Source organism: Telmatherina bonti, assembly GCF_933228915.1.
Source record: "Telmatherina bonti genome assembly, chromosome: 12".
In the NCBI taxonomy this organism is placed as follows: Eukaryota; Metazoa; Chordata; class Actinopteri; order Atheriniformes; family Telmatherinidae; genus Telmatherina; species Telmatherina bonti.
In genome coordinates, this window is record NC_136610.1 from 24,563,725 (window position 1) to 24,584,596 (window position 20,872).

The following is a 20,872-nucleotide window of genomic DNA, read 5'->3' on the forward strand; positions in this document are numbered from 1 at the left end:
TGTATATATATATATATATATATATATATATATATATATATATATATATATATATATATATACTATTCACAAAAAGTTAGGGATATTCAGCTTTTGGGTGAAATTTCACAACAAGCCTAAAATGCATTCAAACCTGTACAGGTGAACTTAATGTGATCTTCTCTAAGCTTTTAAATGCACATGTCCAACTGTTAAATGTTTCAATAAATTTTGCACAAGTTGCTGTTCTCTAACAAGGAGCTTAACAGCAAAAATCACGGCAGGTGTGTGATCCTTGAATTGACCAATAAATGTCCTGGTTCAATTAGAGCTGGTGTTTAAACAGTTGTCCTCATCATGCTGTTCACATTTTGACATCATGAGACCAAGACGACACCTAACAATGGAACAACAGTCCCTTGCCATTGCGATGCTGAGTGTCATCAGCAGGTTGCAACAGAGATATTGAGAGACTGGAAGAGTCACAGAAAGACCTAGAAGTGGACGTCCATCCCATGCTGATGACCGCTACATTATGAACACTGCCCTGAGAAACCGGATGATGAATGTCACTCAACTCCAGGCACGTTTAAGAGAGGTGAGAGGCACCCAAGTGTCACGTCAGACCATTCGAAACCGTTTCCATCAGCGTGGTCTGCGTGCTAGACGACCTGCACGGGTACCTGACCACACCACCAGGCACAGGCATCATCGTCTTGCATGGGCCAGGGAGCATTTACGCTGGACGAGGAACCAGTGGGCCTCAGTGCTGTTCTCTGATGAAAGTCGATTCACACTGAGCAGAAATGATGGCCGGCAACGATGTTGGAGACGTCAGGGAGAGCGCTATGCATCAGCCACTGTTGTCACCAGGCGAGCTTTTGGTGGTGGCGGTGTTACAGTGTGGGCAGGGGTGTCCACTTGGTACAGAACTGCCCTACACTTTGTGAATGGTACAGTGACAAGCCCATACTACCTGAATAACATCATTAATCCAGTGATTGTGCCCCTACATGAACAGCACAGGCCTAATTTCATCTTCATGGATGACAATGCTCCTGCTCATCGAGGCCGCATCATCAGGGAATGGCTGTTGGAGACTGGTGTACCTCAAATGGAATGGCCTGCACTCTCTCCAGATCTGAATCCCATTGAAAACCTGTGGGATCAGCTGAGCCGTTGTGTAGAGGCTCGAGACCCTGCACCCCAGAACCTCAAAGACCTGAGGGCTGCCCTTCAAGAAGAGTGGGATGCCATGCCTCAGCAGGCAATAAGTTGCCTTGTGAACAGCATGAGACGTCGTTGTCAAGCTGTAATTGATGCTCAAGGGCACATGAGGAGATATTGAGACGTTCAAATTTTTTGTTGTGGTGTAACTACCATTGTTGTTACCTTTTGTGTTGAATGAATTTTTTGAGATGAGATATATATATATATATATATATATATATATATATATATATATATATTTATATATATATATATATATATATATATATATATATATATATATATATATATATATATATATATAAGAAACATATTTTTTACTTTTGTATGTTCACCCAAATACATATATATAAGAAAAATCTAATATAATTTTCAACTGCAGTCAGCATTGTTCACATGTGTTTTATCTCTGTTTCTCTCTCTCTCTCTAATCCCCTCAACCACACACAGGTGTGTGTACTCTGCTCTCTGGCATCCAAGCTTTGAAGAAACGGGCAGAATTGGTTCCAGTTGGATGGACACTCCAGATCATTTAATGTATTCCAGTCTATTACCACTTTTGTTCTGACACCTCATTCTTTTCTACCAATATATGAGGGGGTCATTCAATAACTGACACCTCTCTTCCATACCATACTCACATCTTTGTTGCTGTTTGAGCAAATGTCGCAGCTGAGAAGCCTGAATTTTGAGAGATAGATGTCCTGACACGGAGGTGCCATCCCTCCTTGTGTGGAAGCTAGTGCAGGAAATGCTTTTCTGTGAAGGTGCTGTAGCCTTGTCACTTTTATCTGAGGTAATTGATCACAGCAGACAACAGCTGATGTGTGCAAGTCGATTGAAGGGGGCAAAAGGATGCTGCTTATTCAGATAAAAGATCTCTTGCATTTCACCAGTCACTTTCATTGATAGGTTGCCTTTATGATTGACAGGAAATCAACCTGGCTAGAAGATTGTTCTTAGAGGAAACTGCATAGTTTTTCTGCAAACATGATCATATGTATGGTTCCTTTAAAAAAAAAAAAAAACTGTGACTGATTTTCCCCATTTGGGCTTAAGTTCCTTACTTGATGCCAGCCAGGCATTGGAGAGGCATTTAACTGTCATAGTGCAGGTGCACTGGGAAAGCCACTCTGACTAAAGAAAAAAATCAGGCCTACCCTGGGAGTTCTCAAATGCCACTTAGCATTCAAGGACTTTGTGATTCATTAGTGGCCCAGCAGACTGGTTAGATGGAAGCATCTGTTATCTGGTTCCAGTCCTTATGCCATCAATGTCAGAAATAATCACATACAACAGGTGGTTTACTGCCACAGGTTCTACAGGTAACATACAGGCTGGTCCAATATTTTCTTTGACTCTACTCTATATTCTTTGCCATTTTTTGATAGAGTTAAAATAGTAAAAGATTATAAACATTCCATTAATTAAAGCAAAAAAAAAAAAAAAATACTAATCAATTAATAAGGGAAAATATTTCAAAGTGTAAAACTTGTTTCAGCGTCTACTGACTCATTTTTAGAGCCTTTAATGATCAATGTATTTTCTTCAGGGCTAAAAACAGGTAACTGATGGATGACTGTTTGAAAACATGAGCATTTTTTATTTTCCATTTAGTTATGCTCTCAAAGGTGGATGATATGTAAATGATAAGTGGATGACAAAAAGCTTTATAGATCCCCTTTTAAAGGATTTGGCTGCAAAGTAATGCAGCAATAAACCTGCTTGTTATTGATAAAAAGGGATTTCTCTCTGGCATTTTAGCCACATAGTGTTAGCAGAGAACTGTTTAAAAACATATCTGTGAGCTCGACACTTGTATTGGTAAAGCTGATTTTCCATTACTATGAAAAATAATACATTTTAGTTTCTCAGTAAGAAAAACAACTTTTTAATATAAACAGAAATTGTTATTGTTGAAACTCTTTAGAAAGAATGCAAAACGATGTTCATTAAAACATTTAAGAAGAAAATGCTTGCCTTTGCAGAAGTGAAAGCCAATGAGTCCAATGTGGGAGTGATTGCAGGAGGTTTTAATTGTCACTGTCCCTGTGATTCTGAACAGCTTTATGCAATGTTTTCTTCATAACTTCCCATCTCTATTGCTTCCCCCTTGGATCATCAGCGTTAGGGTCAACCATAATGGGGAAATTATAATGTCTATTATTATTTTATTTTTTATTTTTAACAATTGCTTTTCAGTTATTGTATGTGTCTCTGTGTTCTATCGGGCTTGCTTGGAATAGAATAGAAGAATAGAGCAAACTTTCTTTGGTCGCCTGGAACTAAATGTTTTGTGTACTTTACATTTCTCACTAAACATTCACTAAATATAGGTTTCATTGTAAGGTAAGAACTATTGCATGTATTTACGCAGGGGTTCTGTTTCTTTCACCATAGATTTTGACATTAGCCTGCTGCTTTTCAAAATGAACTGTATGTTTAAAAAAAATCTATCTGCACATTAAAAACTCAGTAGAGAATAACAGGTTTGAAGGTACGTGCTTCAAGGTAATGTGCTGAATCAGGAAATACTGAGCAACTAGCAATCGAACACTGCTTTCAGCATTTCATTAGATTTGTTGTAGAGGCAAAAAAAATCAAAAACAAAATAAAACATTACCTATTATTCCTTAGATTGCACTAACCTCTGAGTCACTTAAGCAAAGCTGATAAAGGGATGATGAACTGAACTTGTTAATGGCATTACAATACATAATCAAATAGTTTTTTTTTCTATAATAATTCTACAGTTTCATTTCAAAACTACAGTCAGCAAATATAGCATGTATGACATGGCTGACAGTGACAAAATACATCTTTGTATTTTGTATCACTTTGTATAAAACAGAATCTGCCACCTAATATGGCAACTGGTCATACAGTCAACTTCTATCCATGCTTGTTTATTTTATAACACAAAAACTTTTATAAAACAGCAATCTGAGACGAGGTACAAGCAAAATTCTGCCATTATTTAAAGCAATATCAAACTTTTACAGATCAAAATGTTACAACTATCCATTAAATGTTATATATGTGTTATCCTGAGTACAGTTGGCTATAACAGGTTGAGTTGGTGGTCTGTGACCCACTTCAACATGTCCATCCTGCAGAGGAAAGGCGTCATAATTACCAGAGGATGTGAACTTGACACTTGTCCCATTTGAACAGATGAAATGATGAAAGCAAGGATGGATGTAGAAGCCTCCTGTGGACTTAATAGCACCACCTTCAAAACCTACAAATTACCATGAGAACGCACAACAGGGAACATCTGGTGAAGAATGGTTAGCGCTACTGAAATAGGCAGAGGGAATCTATTTTGGCAGCAGTGGCTGGTCATTTCTGCAGAAGATTTTGGCCACTTTCTGTTGTTGACATGAGGAAAGCTACCTTAGCATACATTTATAACATTGTTACAATTAATAAACATGTAGTTATAACATTTTTTTACTGTTAAAGTTTTCTGCTCAAGTGTTTTTTTATTGTTGTTGTTGTTTTTCCCAGATATATTTATTAAATATTCTTTTTATACACTTGCTGATTAATCACAGTTTTTAAGTGCCTAGTCTTGTAAATGTCAACTCATTCTTGTTATGATCACAGGACATATTTGTGTTCATAATTGCTAAATTTCTTGTCAGTCAAGTCCATTTCTCTGCTCCATGGATCTGCTCTAATCAGTCATAATGCATGATAGCAAAATTAAGCATCTGGTGGTCCGCCCAGCCAAGCTGTTTTCACTGTTTCTGATGCTTCGCTTCATGTAGCTTGCATCGTGTGTCCAGGCGAGACACACCTGAGCAGCTGATAGTCTTTTTTTTCTAAATTTTTACTTTACAAGCTTTGCACTGATCACAACACAATAATACATCGGGGCTATGGTAACTCATATAAATCAAATTTTTTAAAAAAAATTTAAAAAAAAAAAATATATATATGTATATATATATATATATATATATATATATATATATATATATAATGGGGTATATATACCATTCAACTTAATATTCCTAAGACAATTAAAACTATGCAAACAGAACCTTATTTCCATGAAGCACATTAAAGGCTATTGAGCAAAATGAAATTTCTCACTTTTCAACTGCTGCGGACACAATAGCAATTTCATGGTTGTTCAAACTGAGATGGTGTGAGAGATCTCTTAGGCTAGTCGACCTTTATCTTAGCAAACATCAGAATCCCTAAACAAAAAGCAGAAAATGAGCTATTGATTTTCCTTTTTCTTTTCCCCCTTCACTTTCTTATCTCCCTCCGGTATTGTCATTCTTTTGTCTAAATGAAGGTCAGCATCGGTTTCCTTGTCACTGCCACATAGATGCAGTAGAAATATAGTAATCTGTGTTTTTGAAAGAATAAGGTCTTACAAGATGGGAATAGTGTTTTTAATAAGGGATTAATAGTATCAATAAAACATTTTTCTTTGGCAAAGAGCACTGGGTAGCAAAGCTTTCAGTATTTGCTAAATCCATGGTGTGCACATAATAAAGTCTTCAGAAAAAAAACACTCGATAAATGGTATGGATTTTTGTAGCGACACCGTCTATTATAATGGATAAAGTTTCTTATGACAAACTGAAATTAATCAAACTGTGTTCGGCAACATTGTTGAAACATTAGACATACATACGTACCTTTCCAGTGGCTAAATCACCATCCATTTTAAAATCATCACATCTATCTGGACCCAGATGAATGCACAGTAAGATCAAATACATGCTGTTAAGAGGTTTATTCCATATTGTGCATATATTTTCCATTTTTACCACATTACAAAAACAACTTTTGTTTGACCTTGTGTCGTCTTCATGTCCTCTTGTTGGTGGACTTCTGTCACAACGTCGGTCTATCAGCAAGATCAGTTGTTTTCTCAAACCTACAGTATCATCAGTACATTTGACTTGGCATGCCTTTCTTATCTCACTTCATCACCTGAGTAAGTATGCTGTGTTCCCAAATTCTACAGAGTCTACACTGAAGAAGGTTCCTTTTTTTTGTTGCATATTCCTCACACTTGTTTATGGTTTACTGAGCAGGTCAATTCCCCTGTTTGCTTGAACAGCTGCTTCAGTGATGACCCCCCTCTTTATAACAGGGACCGGAAGACTACTTATGAGCTGCACCCTGTCAAATTCTCCTTTACTTGTGAGGCTGACTTGTGACCTCATGCACAGCATTTACTGGGGCCATATGAATAATTTATCCCCTGAATTTAACCCAACCCTGACATTTCCATGTTTGATGCCCACAGGCTTTGGCTTTAACAATATAGATAGTGCTCCTTTCCTATGTGCACCATCAGATAAAGTTTGAAAGCAGAGAGAGTGCACTCAATATCAAAACCATGGATATCAGGGATGCCGCATGTTCCACACTCAGGGTTTTTGCTTTTCTATCAACTCACATTGCAGTATCTCTCCCGATACAACTGGATTCTATACAGGTTTCAGACATTGCAGGTGAAAATGCTGTGTTTTGTCAATAAAAAGATAGGAAAAGATAGAAACTTAATAATCACCATGGGAACAACAATACAGTGGAAAATGGTAACAGAATGCATCAAAGAAGAATATTACTAAGGAGGACAAAAAGAGCAGCAATTTATTAAGTATACATAGATGGAATAAAAAAGATTATTTTAGCTCCAGAGCAAACTCCAGTTTGGTACCATATTCATAAATATTATTAACCTGTGTGTTATTCAATATACAAGATTACAGCTGAGGTTAAAACAAACCAAAGGGACAGGCGGAGGAGTCATTTCAAGTAGAAAAGAGAGATATGGAAAAAGTGGAAATAACAAGTTTTCCAATAGAAATGACTCATTAGGTAATACGTACACAATCAAATACATATTAATTGAGTGAACCAATGAGTCCACTAAAACAAATACCCCTGCAGGTGGCAGGAAGGAAATTAAACTCTTATGAAAGTCTCTATATCAAAGCAAATGTCATTTTGAAGCATTTGAATTAATCCTCCAAATAGCCAATATCACCTAACCATATAGTCGAATCATACTGTTTATTTAAATCATTTCAATAAAAGAAATTATCAAGAAAGAAATATAAAACATACAAAACATTCTCAGTAATTTGTTTGATATCCTGTTGGTAAAAATAAAGGCACCCTGCATGGCTTTTTTACTTCAAACAGTATGAGTCTTAATGTGAAAAATGGTCATACAGACAGTATACTTGGAAACAATCCATTTTCTGTATATTTCAAAACTGTTTGTGGGATTTTATCCACATCATTTCCAGGTATAAACCAGTGCTCTGAGCTGCTGAAATAAGCTGCAACATTTCAATATGCTGCATGCTGTATTTCTCCTTTGTTTACTAGTCTGTGGTTTGTGTTTCCGTACCTCAGGCCTGTTTGTTGGTGTGCGCACACAGGTAGGTGTAGGTCTGCACCATCTCCACCTCCTCATCCTGAATAATGACACATGTCAGTAGCTTCTCGGTCTGTCGGAAATCCACCACCAGCCCCTTGATCTTACTGACATTTAGCTGCAGATGGTTCTCCTGACTCCCACAATAACAAAATCATCAAAGAATTGCTGGAGGGTGCAAGATCCAGAACTGAACCTCAAGTCAAAAGTGCAACGAGAGAATCATGAAGCAAAGTGACCCTTGAGTATTTCTGCAGGTAGCAATCCCCCCAAAACCCTTTTTTTTCCTCTGTTTTATTTATCCTTGCAGCTAGATGCAACTAGATAAGACAATTACTCCACAAAAGATATTATGAGTACATTTGCAAATTGTTATGAAATTAAATTAAATGAAAAATATTTAAATACAAAAAAAAGATGGTATGTGTCTCAAGCTATAGAAATAATCAATAGAAAAGCTGTGTGGGAAAAGGAGCGACAGTTTGACTTGGAGCCAATTTGCTCAAATGCAAAACAAACAAAATGAAATATCCAAAGTGATAATGTTTATCTGACACAACCAGCAGAAAATATTCAGCTATTTTCTGTAGGTTCTGTAGGTAGCAGCAAACATATGAAGATATTATTTATTTCACTGATTAATCTGTTATAAAATTGCTCATAGTAAAGATATACTATAAAATATATTTTTAAATATTATCCATGCATTTTCTCTTGCACAAATTAATAATTGCAGAGCATTTGTTTGCCATACATCGGTGTGAAATCACCCTTAAACACTCATTTGTAATCAAATCGTATGGCAGCTCCACCATGCACTACACCTGCTCAATGAACGATGTTTTACAGCAGCAATGTTGTGCAGCTAAACTGTGGCCTTTATACACAACTGCAGGTTTTTGCAATATTATTCATTTGAGATGTTCTATTGAAACTGAGATACAATAGATAATCAAATTAAACAAGATGAGCTCACAGTTGGTGAGAAATCCAAGATCAGTGACAATAATGGGTAAAATTCATTCATGAAGAGTAATCCATATTTATGCTATTAAAGAAGCTTTTGATTCAAATGTAAGTAATGTGCACAGGAATCACAAGAAATATGGGGAGGGGTTGAAATATTGTTAGAGGGGAAGTAAAAAAAAACATTTTTTGTTTGAATCTAGCATGGCAGGCAAAAGACTTCTTTGATGATAACATACTTACATGAGGCAGTTTTGCTAAATATCCCTTTTGCTGCTTAAACGACGGCCCATGGACCAAGTCTGCAGTGTTCTAAGTGTTGCTGATATATAAGTGTAATTCTTCATCTCTTGGTTGTGATATAGTTTCACCGCAGCCTAAATATGTATATGCCTGGTATTTTCATGATGATGGGTCTGAAGGTGTGAAAATAAATAATCAATAATAGAATAATATGTATATATTAGCATTTTATTTTCCAACAGTAATAAAACAGTAGAGGAAGAAAAAATTGGATGCACCCACTGCTCCAGCAACAGGAAGCACATACACACAATGTCCATGTTGTACAACTTATCTACACACTTTCCAACACGAATTTCTCATTCTTTCAACACTTAGATTCTGCCAGAAGAAAAATGTTACTGAACATTGTACTTTCAAGAAAAGTGGATCAAAGAAAAACAACAACAATAAAGATTCTCAACCTTCATCACAATTCATTCCCTTTATATACTTTTCACCTCACTAAACCCTCTGAATACTTTTTATTAATCAATAAATCACATTACATAAGAAGAAATTCAGCCTCTCACACAAAGATAAAAATCAACTGAATAGCATTTTTAAAACTTGCAGAAACTCAAATGATACAATCAAAAAGTTCTTCTTGCCCACTTGCATTAATGTCAGAAATTTCATGGCACGCTCACAAGAATTTATTTCTCCGTTATTCATTAAATGTATTCAAACTTCCTCTCAGTTCATTTTCTAAAAAGACTTTGAGGGACAGTTGCAAAAATCTTGTGCTCTGGCATTTTCTTAGATCTGACTTTTTTTTCTCCCCCCCCCACCCAAGGACATCTCCTCCTGCTGCCAAGACCTGTCAGGCAGGAGCATCTCAAAGTAAAGAGGTGAGAGGACACCAATTAGAAAGCCGTCCGTGGCTAAGAGAGCCAGTGGCACAGCTTGCCACAGGAAGTGGGATGTCTGACTTCCTGCATGGGGTCACAGCTGTTTGCGGTGAGGTTACCGCTACAAGCCAATACGTGGTACAGTTTAGCGTCTGATGAGGCAGGCCTCATTTGAATAGCAAAGAGCCATCTCAATGTCACCAATAAATTTACATGATTTCTTTCCTGTTACAGCTGGGATCAGAGTGGGGACTTTGCTGGAATTAGGGGAGCATGACGATGTCAAGAGAGCAGCACCGGCTCTTATCAAGTTGGCTAGGTTTTAGGTAAAGATTATTAGTGCATTTTAGTCGCATTTGTACACATGAAACTCTGAATTACCAATGAGAAGCAGCAATAATACCCATCACCGTAATGTACTAAAACTTTAAATATTGGGGGATGAAAATTAGGTGACCATCAAAAGTAGATTTTGTATCTGGATTCAAATCAGTCTGTCTAACTTATGTTGGGTAGCTCTCCTATGTGTTTCATATAAAACAAAACATCTGTATGGACTTGAAACAAAGTTGTGTGCACTTTCAAAACACAGACCTCTTATAACAGTCAGTGTTACAAATACTCAAACCATGCCAAAGCAAGTAGTTGTTCAGTAAGAGAAACTAATTCCATCAGTGCTTCTTTTGATGGAAATGTCTTATGTCTCTGAAATAATGGATCTTTGATTTGGAATGGAGTCTCTTCAGACATAAGACAAGTAATCAAGAGTTTTAAAGCAGCTTCCCTGGCAAATATGAGTTTCAAGTATCTTTACCTGAGGCGGTGAACAACTGGAAGTATGACGGAGATGAGTGTGTGATTGGCCCCTGCTATGAGCAGCTGTCTAAAAGGCCCATATTTGGGCTCAACCCAATTACATCCTCTGATCCCCAGTCACTGGGCTGATGCAGTCACAACCATTAATCTCCCTGGCTGAGCACCATGCCATGTGTTAACAGCCAAGATACCCACCCCCACCCCCCACGGCCCCCATTTTACTGCCAAGCCCCACCGCAGAGGTTCAAAGTCATGCCAATCATATTGACTTCTTTGACTCCGATGGTCCCTTGAGCTCATCAAGATTATAGACAAACCTCTGATGGCTGTGAAAAACACATAATGTGCTGTACACAGGAAACGTCCATTCAACCCTGTCAGCCTGTTGTTATTGGACTGTGGTTCAAACAGGAGTGATAGTATGTGTTTCCAGTCTTGCAGGTGTGCTGTGCAGGGAGGAGGGAGGAGAGGTGTTAAAAAAAAACAAAAAAAAAAACCATCATTTCTGGATCTGGGATGTTAAAGACAGAATATCCTGGAGCTGTGTCAGGAACCAATTCCAGCAAATCATTTTCAAAAGGGACAATAGTAAACAGTTGATTTTTTTTCTTTTTCAAAAACAGAAAGGCACCTTCAGCTCATAGTCTACTGTAGGCTATCTGGACAAAGAAGAAACAAAAGAAACCATTTTATGCTTTACTCCGGCTTCACCAAATTCAACAACTGTTTCAAAGACAAAAAGAAGCTTTGATTTAAGCCTTTGGTTTTCTGTCTGTACAACAACCACTAAAAAAGTAACCGATCAAGACCTTTTTCATTCATTTTTTTTTCTTTTTTAACAACTGATTGGCTCGTGGAACCATAATTTGTGCTCGTAACTGGTGAAATACAAAGCAAGGCTCATGTAAAATTAGGAGAAATGGTTTAATCAGGGCCTGAATTACATGGAACTTGAGTTCCAGTTTGGTGAGCCCTTTTTGTTCCAAGAGATTAAGGGAGGAGTCAGACAGTCCCCCATTGTTCCTCTGAGAAAAGAAACTCATTTGCTTTGAACGATAAATGTCTTTGGAGCATAAATCATGCCTCCTAATCCCTTTACCAATGGCACGTAATACAAATTGTCTCTCACTTACAGATCAGACAAAAGAGACAATGAAGGGAGTTTGAACACAGAGTTCCAACAAAGAGAACTGAGGACCTTCGCTAAAAATCGGCAGGATTAAAGTTTCTTATTTCATCTTACATCTTACAACAAACACTGATATACCAATGCTATATATTTCTAACAGCGAATGACATATAGACGGCCCACTTAAAGTGCCTTTTTTACTAGGCCAGCTACTACCAGCTGTTAACTTTGGTCTAACTTGGGTCTATTATACACCTCTCTACTCCAGTCTTCAAACAAACATGATTCATTTACCCATGGGAAGAAGGTTGACATTTAGTACCACGTCTGCATGTGCCCCATTTTAATTCCCATGACGATGGTGACTTTTGAAAACATGCAAGCATCTGAATTTATCAAAGAAAATCTTGATATCAAAGAGGAATGAAAACGGTCCCCTGTGTGCACATTCTTCATCAGGGAGAAGCTTTTAGATATATCAGATATTTAATGTATGCAATTTGTAATTTTACAGCACTGTCTTGTGTTTGTAATGAGAAAAATCTCCAACAAAGAAGTGAAACATAACTAAACTTCTCAATGCTTGTTCATGAAATAAGGAGTCCTTGGTTTATTGCGCTCACTTTGACCTAAGCCTCCCTTTGGCCAGCGCTCTTTCTGCAATACAGTCTTACAGCTGAATGTGAATTATTGTAACTTTGTTGATCAGCAGCGTGAAATGTGAAAGAATCCCATCAAATTATTACAGTTTCAGGGATGCAAATTCATCAAATGCTTATATATTACTTCAAAAATTATAAAAACAGATTATGCCTTGTGTCTCAATAAACTGCAAAAAAGATGTTTTATTTTATTTTTTAATGTTGGATCTTTGTGTCACACCGAGTGATGAAGGACAACAAAAGGTTGAGTCTCATCTGACCAAACCAAATATTGCCCAAAAATATTTTCACTTTTCATTTCAGTGTCAGCTACCATAAGTTAAACTCAGATATTAAAAACAAAACAACAAAAATAGCTGAAATAGTATTAAATACAGTATATCACATCAATTAAATGCTTGTTTTGCAAAGCAACACACAACGACAACTATTATCACTTCCAACTTTCGGGACTTACATTGTTGCACTGCTTATCCTGGAGAAACATACCTGCTACACATTTTATTGTGAGACTTGGCTGCTTTCATAAGTCTTTGCTTTTGACATAAATATGTGTCTTAAGCACAGACATTTCTTGAAGTCTTCATTTAGACTGAATAGCAAATATGGTGCTTTAGAAAACAACACATCCTTAATTTGCTTCCATAAATTCATTTAGCATTAATCTGTGTTGACTTTTACTTGAAGAGCTGTTACACAGTATGTCAGGACATATTACACCTCTCAAAGCACAGAGTGATGTGGAGAAGACAGAACAGATGAAGGGACACATATAATATAATGATAAAAACAAGCTCATAGAAAGGTGAAATTATTGCCTTGGGGATTCTGGAGGTTATTATCCAAAGGTTTTCGATAAAAATGCCGTTTGTGAAAAACGATTAAATAAAGCCACTGTTATTGGTATGGCATTGAAAATAAAGGATATGAGGTATTTACTGAATATTAAATCATAAAAGGCTGCCACTTTGGTCTCTTTTAACAGCCTTAGCACAATGTTCTGTCAAGCAAGCCAGATACGTGACTGCCTCGGAAAAAAAAACAATTATATCCAGGATGAATAAATAATAGTCCCGACTAGTGCCCTTCCCTCGTGCTCTGTCTTGTAAATCTAACATAAACAAATACACATAATCACTTATAGTTTCTCATTGTTTCATGATCCTGTGCAGAACCTGCATTACAATGTGCAATGTGGAGGAGAGGGAGGGAACGAGTTAGTCGGGGGGAATCACAGATACCGGTTAATACTGACAAATGTCAACAACTCATTCAACCACCAAGGAGCAACTTTCAGAAAGATAAGAGCTGCCTCAGTATAGAATTTAAAAAATACTGTTTAACTTGTCATTTGTGACTGCTAGAGGCTACCTCGGCTGAAATAAAGAATTTTCCTCAAGATGCTGCTGTAGCTGCTGTGAGACTACATTAAGGTGGTTCCTCTTCAAGCTGCTGCAGAGGGGCTTTACTCGTATCCTGCCCACCTAATGAAAAGTGGAAGTTTAGCGGTTAAAGGTTTTTGTCTCAGACGTCAATGTAGTCATTATTATTAGTCACTAATTTTAATATTAAACTATTAATGATTTTTATAGTTACTCCTAGTTACTAAAACAGTAAATGTAGATCATACTTACAAATTAAACATATCTAAGCAGTATCTAAGTTTATATGAAGTAGAAGCCTATAGGGCACCAAAATAGATGCTGTTCTGTTTGTGTTGTCATGTTGCCATCTTCGCTTTGCTTGCATGTGTATCCAAACCTTGCCATACAATCTAGCAGATTACAAATGCTGTCAGTGTACAGTGTATAATTTTGCTATAGGCGTTTGCTGTCTGTAACATGGCACGACCTTAAGTCTCATTCTAAAACAAACACTACAGGACACAGTGATTTTATTGACAGTTTTTCACAGTGTGATGTCCTCTCTGCTCTGAGAATAAAACGTAAACAAATAAAGCTGTGGTGTTGTGTGTTTTGTGAGGCAACAAAATCCCACAGATTTTCTGGACCTGTAGGTGTGTGTCTGCGGATTGCAAAAGAGATTGTGTGTGTATGTGTGTGTGTGTGTGTGTGTGTGTGCCCTCACACTGCTTGTGTAATAGATTAAGATCAGCGTGTGTTGGTGTGACTTTTATTTGTGTCTGTCTCCGCGTGTGCTTTAGTTAGTCCGGGAGGATCACATTGTTTTCGGAGTGGCCTGTGTGTGCCAACGACATCTGCTTTGAGCGGGTGATCCATCTCCTCTTAGCTGCCATATAACAAGTCATGAGGGATTTTACTCAGTGAATGCCCAACACAGAGGGCTCTGTCATAAAATTTACTGTCTCACAAGGGCGTTTTAGAGGTTGTGTATTTTATCTCCAGCAACTCAGTGTTAATTCCCCTTTTTTTCTGTAATTACTGGAAATACATGAATATATTTCCTGTCTTAAAGAGAAGCATGTTGTGTTCTTTTTTTTTTTTTCCTTCTGCTCTTCTTTTAATAGTTTCAAAGCGACACTTTCAATTGCTAATAACAGTCTCAGCACAATAACGCAATATCCCCTACTGGTTATTATCATTAGTGTCATCTATGGTTGGTGTACGTTTCAGTATGTTTGCAGGAAACACAGCAACCATGTCAGCAGCACTCTTTCAACACAGATAGCATAGCAGGAGTTAAAAGTAAGCTTTCATTCCTTCTTTGGATGGAAGACTGTTTTTAAATGCCCCTGGCTTTCTTCCAAGCTTCCAGCCTCAAGCCTCTGGGTCTAACAAGCATGATGCTTTGAGGATTGACTTGTGATTCAACCCAAATTTACAAGCTGATTACTATGCAAACAGTGAATCAAGTCGTGTACAAAAACGCTCGCTCCTTATTTTTACCAACAATATTTTGGAAGTCCAGAATATGAAATTGTGAGGATGTGTTTTTGTACTACCGTTGTGTCTGTGCGAGCATGTATTTAATGGGCACCAGCTGAAACTTTGATGTAATTGATAAAAGAAGCTGTTCCCCTAATCCTAATGGCACAATTCTTTTATGATCCTTTATGCACAGACTTGCAGAAGATCAAAGAAGCAGAGTTTTGCCCAGGGCAATAAAACATGTATTAAAAATGAGTTTGAAGGATATATTAACAGGATATAAATCATGCAATTTATTCAATTGATAAGTTCAGCATTGCCTGTAGTTCATAAGCTGTTTTCATCATTCGCATGTATAATGCTCCACTAACAACTGAGCCAATTGTTCTTTGCTGTGGTTAGGAAGATCCACTTTTCTCTGACTCTAATGAGATGTTTTTGAAAGCAAAAGTCACTGTGGGTGTAGGTTCATTACACCATTTGTCAAATGTTCTTGAATGTATGTTACATCTGGGATTCATATCTTATGCTGTATTTTAGCATAACATGACTGCAAGCCCGAAATGTACTTTATACATTTTATCGCCCATGCAGATCAAACTCAATGTCAGACGTAACCAGCTATAAGATCAGCGAGGAGCTTTTCACCTGTGTAACTCTCCAATTAGCACACTGCCAAGACAACAAAGAATAAATCCAGACACTTGCAACAGTTTATACAAACCTACAAATGAACTAGATTAACAAGATAAATTGTTTAGAGCCTCAGGCTAATCTATTGGTTGTCTATATTTGCATGCATGTCTATGACTCGCTGTCCACGGTGTGCAAAGAATTGCTCACAAGACAAATGCTCACATTTTATTTCTTAAAAAGAAAAAAATAAATTGTTCATGCACACAACATTATCAAACAGGTTAAAATGCTTACAAATTAAAAATTGATTTACAGTTTTTTATTTCAATAAATAATAAAGATTTGTTAATGCACACAATATTATCAAAATGACTAAGTAGGAATTTATATTATATTGTTTATACATCATGAAATTAGAGTCTTTGCAGATTTAGAAGTTAATTTTGATTCAATTTTCCAAATAAAAGGATATTATGTAAGAGTTTTCCAAAACTGGATTTAATTAATTAATTTCTAATCTAAATGGGCTCCACTGCTCATGGATACTTTTCCTGAAGGTGTCCCACCCATGAAAACCTGCTAATACCTTATTATGAGGAGGGAATCTGTGTTCCATTCTGACAACTGCACTTAAAACTTATTGATTCCTCTGCAGCTGCAGGAGGGTGGGGGATGGGGGTAGCACTAAATCTGCAACTTATGAACAGTAAAAGATTTTGGACCGTACTGAGAATATTTTGGGTTTAAATCTCAGAAGTCCAACTCTGGCCCTGTCACTGCTGTGTCCACAAAAAATGTGGTTTTCTATCAAAACGAAAGTGGCTTTAGGGGTGAAAATCATAAAGTCACACAAAAGGCCCGAGCTGCCGTTTTGTCTTGGGCAGAGTGATTCCTGTGGCTGAGGAATAGAGCGAGACAACTCCTGGTGAAATAAGGTGCTGCTCCCTCACAGGTGATCTATAGTTTGTCAGCACCAATCAGCCTGGAATGGGAGAACAGTCCATTCATCTGCTCATGGCTTATTGAAGAGGGTGGGCTGCTTTTGAATGCCTGAAGCTCACAGCTCCTTCCAAAGGCATTATTGGATTGAGCCTATTTATCTTCCTCTTTATCAGTTTAAAATGCACTTTTTGATTTATACATCTATATGATTCTTTTCACTGTGAAGAATTCGCCCATATGCAGCACTGGGGCAAGAGCTTAGCATGAGAAATAGTTGCAATCAATGTCTCACTAAATATTAACGGGTCTCTGCAAAGCAGATGTAAATGGCATCATCTTAGTAGTTTCTCCAGACTTCAGTTCAAGTGATTAGGATACAGAATATTTTATATCAGAAAAAAATATGGTCCTCTAGATGTGCTGAATTGGAAACATGGCCATTGCAACCATTTGCATTTAGACAAGGTATCTCAAGGTCAGCAGAGGATTGGTAAAGGAACAAAATAACACATAGAACTACTACCAAATTAGTCGGCAACACCCATATGGGTTGTAAATGTATTCCACATACACTCCGGGATGTTTTAGATTGCATGAATCCTTGTTTTACTCCCCCAAATCTGGTTAATATCCCTTTTGCATGAACAAGCCAAAGTGTCTTTACCCACCTCACTGCATGGAGAGTCAAATAAAGTAATATCTTCGCACCACTGACAGGATAAAGGAGATATTAATGCAAATTCTCAAATTCTGCTGAATCACAATATGCGGCTAATAAACTGTTAAGTAATGTGAATTTTGAGCCAAGCAATTTGGTTAAAGATGTGCTCCAGCTGAGCTTATAATTCCCATAAAGCACAACTAGCCATGCTTTATTGGTTTCCAAGCCAGTTCTTGTGGAAACCAGAGAGCTTGTTAGTGGTATTTCTTCTGCTCTTCTCTTTATATTATGTATGTGTTCCTCGTCAAAGAGCCTTTCACTTGGAACATGTGTCTGAAACCGCTGCATCAGTCATCTAACTATTAGCTGAAGAACAGTAGTTACTATATTTATAGCATAGTACTTGCACTTCCAGAGAAAGAGCAGTCTTTGCTGGACGTTGAACCGTTGTGATGTTTCCTGTGGCTGCGTCTTGGGCAGGGTTTGACAGCTGATTCCCATCCATGATCCACTGGTGAGGAAGGCACTTTCTTATAAATCAGAAAGGAATTGGGTTTGCTAATTCATAACATAAGATTCAATGTAAATGTTGGTGTGTTTATCTCCACATTACAGCATGAATTATGAAGTACATGGAAGACTTTCGCAGAAGCACCAAAGTGCCGTCACGATGTGAGGGGCAATAGAATATAATAAAGTATAAAGTAAATTTTACATGTTTGGGGTAATCTTGGAGTAAATAAAATTTAAATGTGTTACATACTTTTATTTAAAAAAAAACAAAAACAAGCAAAGATACTGGAAGGAAAGATTCTGAAACACAGACATTAGGAACATGACTAATTCACAAAAAAAAAAACACGGGACACATTGCAAAATAAACTTGAATTAAAAAAAGAAGTTCAAACTAATAACAATGTAACATTTAATATTTTTCCAGAAAAAAACAATTAATATTTTTCAGCTTGTTAACAACAGATATGATGATTTATCACATATATTACAAGTGTTCAGGGTCACAGTGTTTGATTTTAATTTAATTTATCAAGATTTCCATGAGAAGCAGTAACAAACTGCACCTTTTATACCTTGGTTCATTCACAGATATGCATATATAATAATCATTTGATAAAAAAATACAGTTCTAAATAATTTGTCAGATAGTATCAGTCAGCCACAAATGTGTATTACTACTGTGATCAGTACAACAAAACCACCATTGCTGATGACAGCCACCACAAACTGCTCCACTCATTTGATCCACTTTAAGACTAAACACACTATTAGCAAGCAAAGTTTCTGTTTAGTTTTCAACAACTTCAACAGCATGCTGCCCTGAAGAATAAAACAAACAAAAAATATTGGTGAGGAGGGAGGAGTCATTCATTCGTTAGAACGAAGCCTATCCAGCAGTCATTGGGCGAGAGGCAGGTCAGGTCAGGTCTGGACAAGTCGCCAGGAGACGAGGAGGTCCCTCGCCTTAAAGAACCTGAATCCACCACATTGTTTGTTGGTTCCCATACACACTCTTAAACGAAAATATTATGTATGCTAAACTAGAACCTAGAGTATTCCTGAAGCTCCAATAAAGCCCAAGCAACACTCAACACAAAGCCGCTGCCTGTTTTTTTTTTTTTATTATTTTGCCAGTGATTTTTTTAGATGCTCTAATGACAAAATTATTCCCATCTCCCAAGAATGAAGAATTCTTTAAAAAAAAAAAAAAAAAAAGGTGGTGGATCTCTGGACGGTGATCTGGATCACACTGGAAATGCAATCATTTGTTCCTTATTCCATTTCTGAGATTTCCTGAAAATGTAATAAAAACCCACCCATATCTTTTCCCTTTACCATCTTTACTCTTTCACAAGTTCTGCTTGGTCTGTCAGAAGAAGCTTCACCACATTTGTACAAAATAGGACCATGAGCACACAACACAACTTGAAATCAATATCTATACTGAATATTAAATGCAATATAAAATGCAGTTAATACTCTCATGGCTGCTTCGGCATGAAGGAAGGTACCTGTGAATAATCTGCAGGGCCGAATGCAACTCACGTAGTGAGCATAAAGTGTAAGCCCGTCCCACTGATTGGAATTTATGACTCACCATTAATGTGTCTCTAAAATAATAAAAACCAAAGGCAGCAAACTTATCTTGTGTGAAATATTCTCTCTGAAAAGAGGCACGTTCTGTGTTGTTTTCTATAAAAGTGTTCTCTCTGTTCTCAGCTTACTGAGTGATCTTTCGAGGCGCCCTCAGTTTGGTTTCCAATGCAAAGCAGAGTATTTGTTGCTGAGGTTATATAAATAGTGCTGTGAACCTTGTTAAGAACGCCCTCTCAGGTATTTACTGCCGTCATGTATAAAACCATCCATATATTTCTCCATGCGCTCATGTGATTCATCCCTTCAGGCATTTGAATGCTACCACTGATCATAGCAATCATAAATTTCAGGTGAGCGTAACATATATGTTTTCTCAATATCATTATAAAGTTTCTAAGGTGAAAACACTTTGATCTTGTTTTGAAGCTCAACTGGTTTTGCTGTGAAGCAGGTTTCAGTTAAAGGCAGCCCCACTCTGCCGCAGCTGACTGTAAGGCTCTCTGAAGCTGTCATGCAACCATATCTCACCTCACCACATCTTCCACATTTAGCCTGTGTCCTCTGTGAGATTCAGCAGCAACTTTTCTTTTTAAAGTGATCCAAGATTTCATCTTGAAAGAGTTCAATTTACGGCTTTTCCATAAAGGCAAGCGCAACCAGAGAGGCACAATGCATGTTCAATAAAACAATATGAGATCATAAAGGGTGAGCAATAATGCATCTCGGAGGCAGATTAAATGAAAATCAAGGAACCAATAAGGCTTGTAATAACACACCCTGACAGGCTGACTCTAAAATGTGGCAAACACTCCAAGATGTCAGCATGGCATTTGAGTTAAACAAGGTATACATTTTAAATTGATAGCAGTCATATTAGAGATATTGTTCATGTTTTGAACAATACTGGGGAATACCAAAAGGTGTGTTGTTTAGGAAATTGAAAAAAAAAAAAAAAAAAAAAAAACACAAGCCATTTTAAAAGGAAAAAAAAAATTTAATCCTGCAAAGGCTCTGTGGGTTCAACAGCAGATAAGAAACTCCACAGATAAAGCAAGCTGTGAAGGCATCAGCAGGAGAAGATATTTGCTATGCATCAAAGTTCTTTTGTAAAATACAATTACATCTATGAGTTATTCCATTCTCAAGCTTAAAAAAAAGTATTTAAAAGAAAAGTTCAGGTTTGGATTCAACAGGTTTGCAGGTTTCTTTGTGGATGACAGGAATGCTAATGGCAGCTCTGTTCTCAAGGTGCAGGACAGTGATTCAAATCCATGCAGTGTGTGCCTGTCTTCATCATTCTGTGCCAGGAGGTATTAAAGCCTTTCTCTGTTGTCATAGA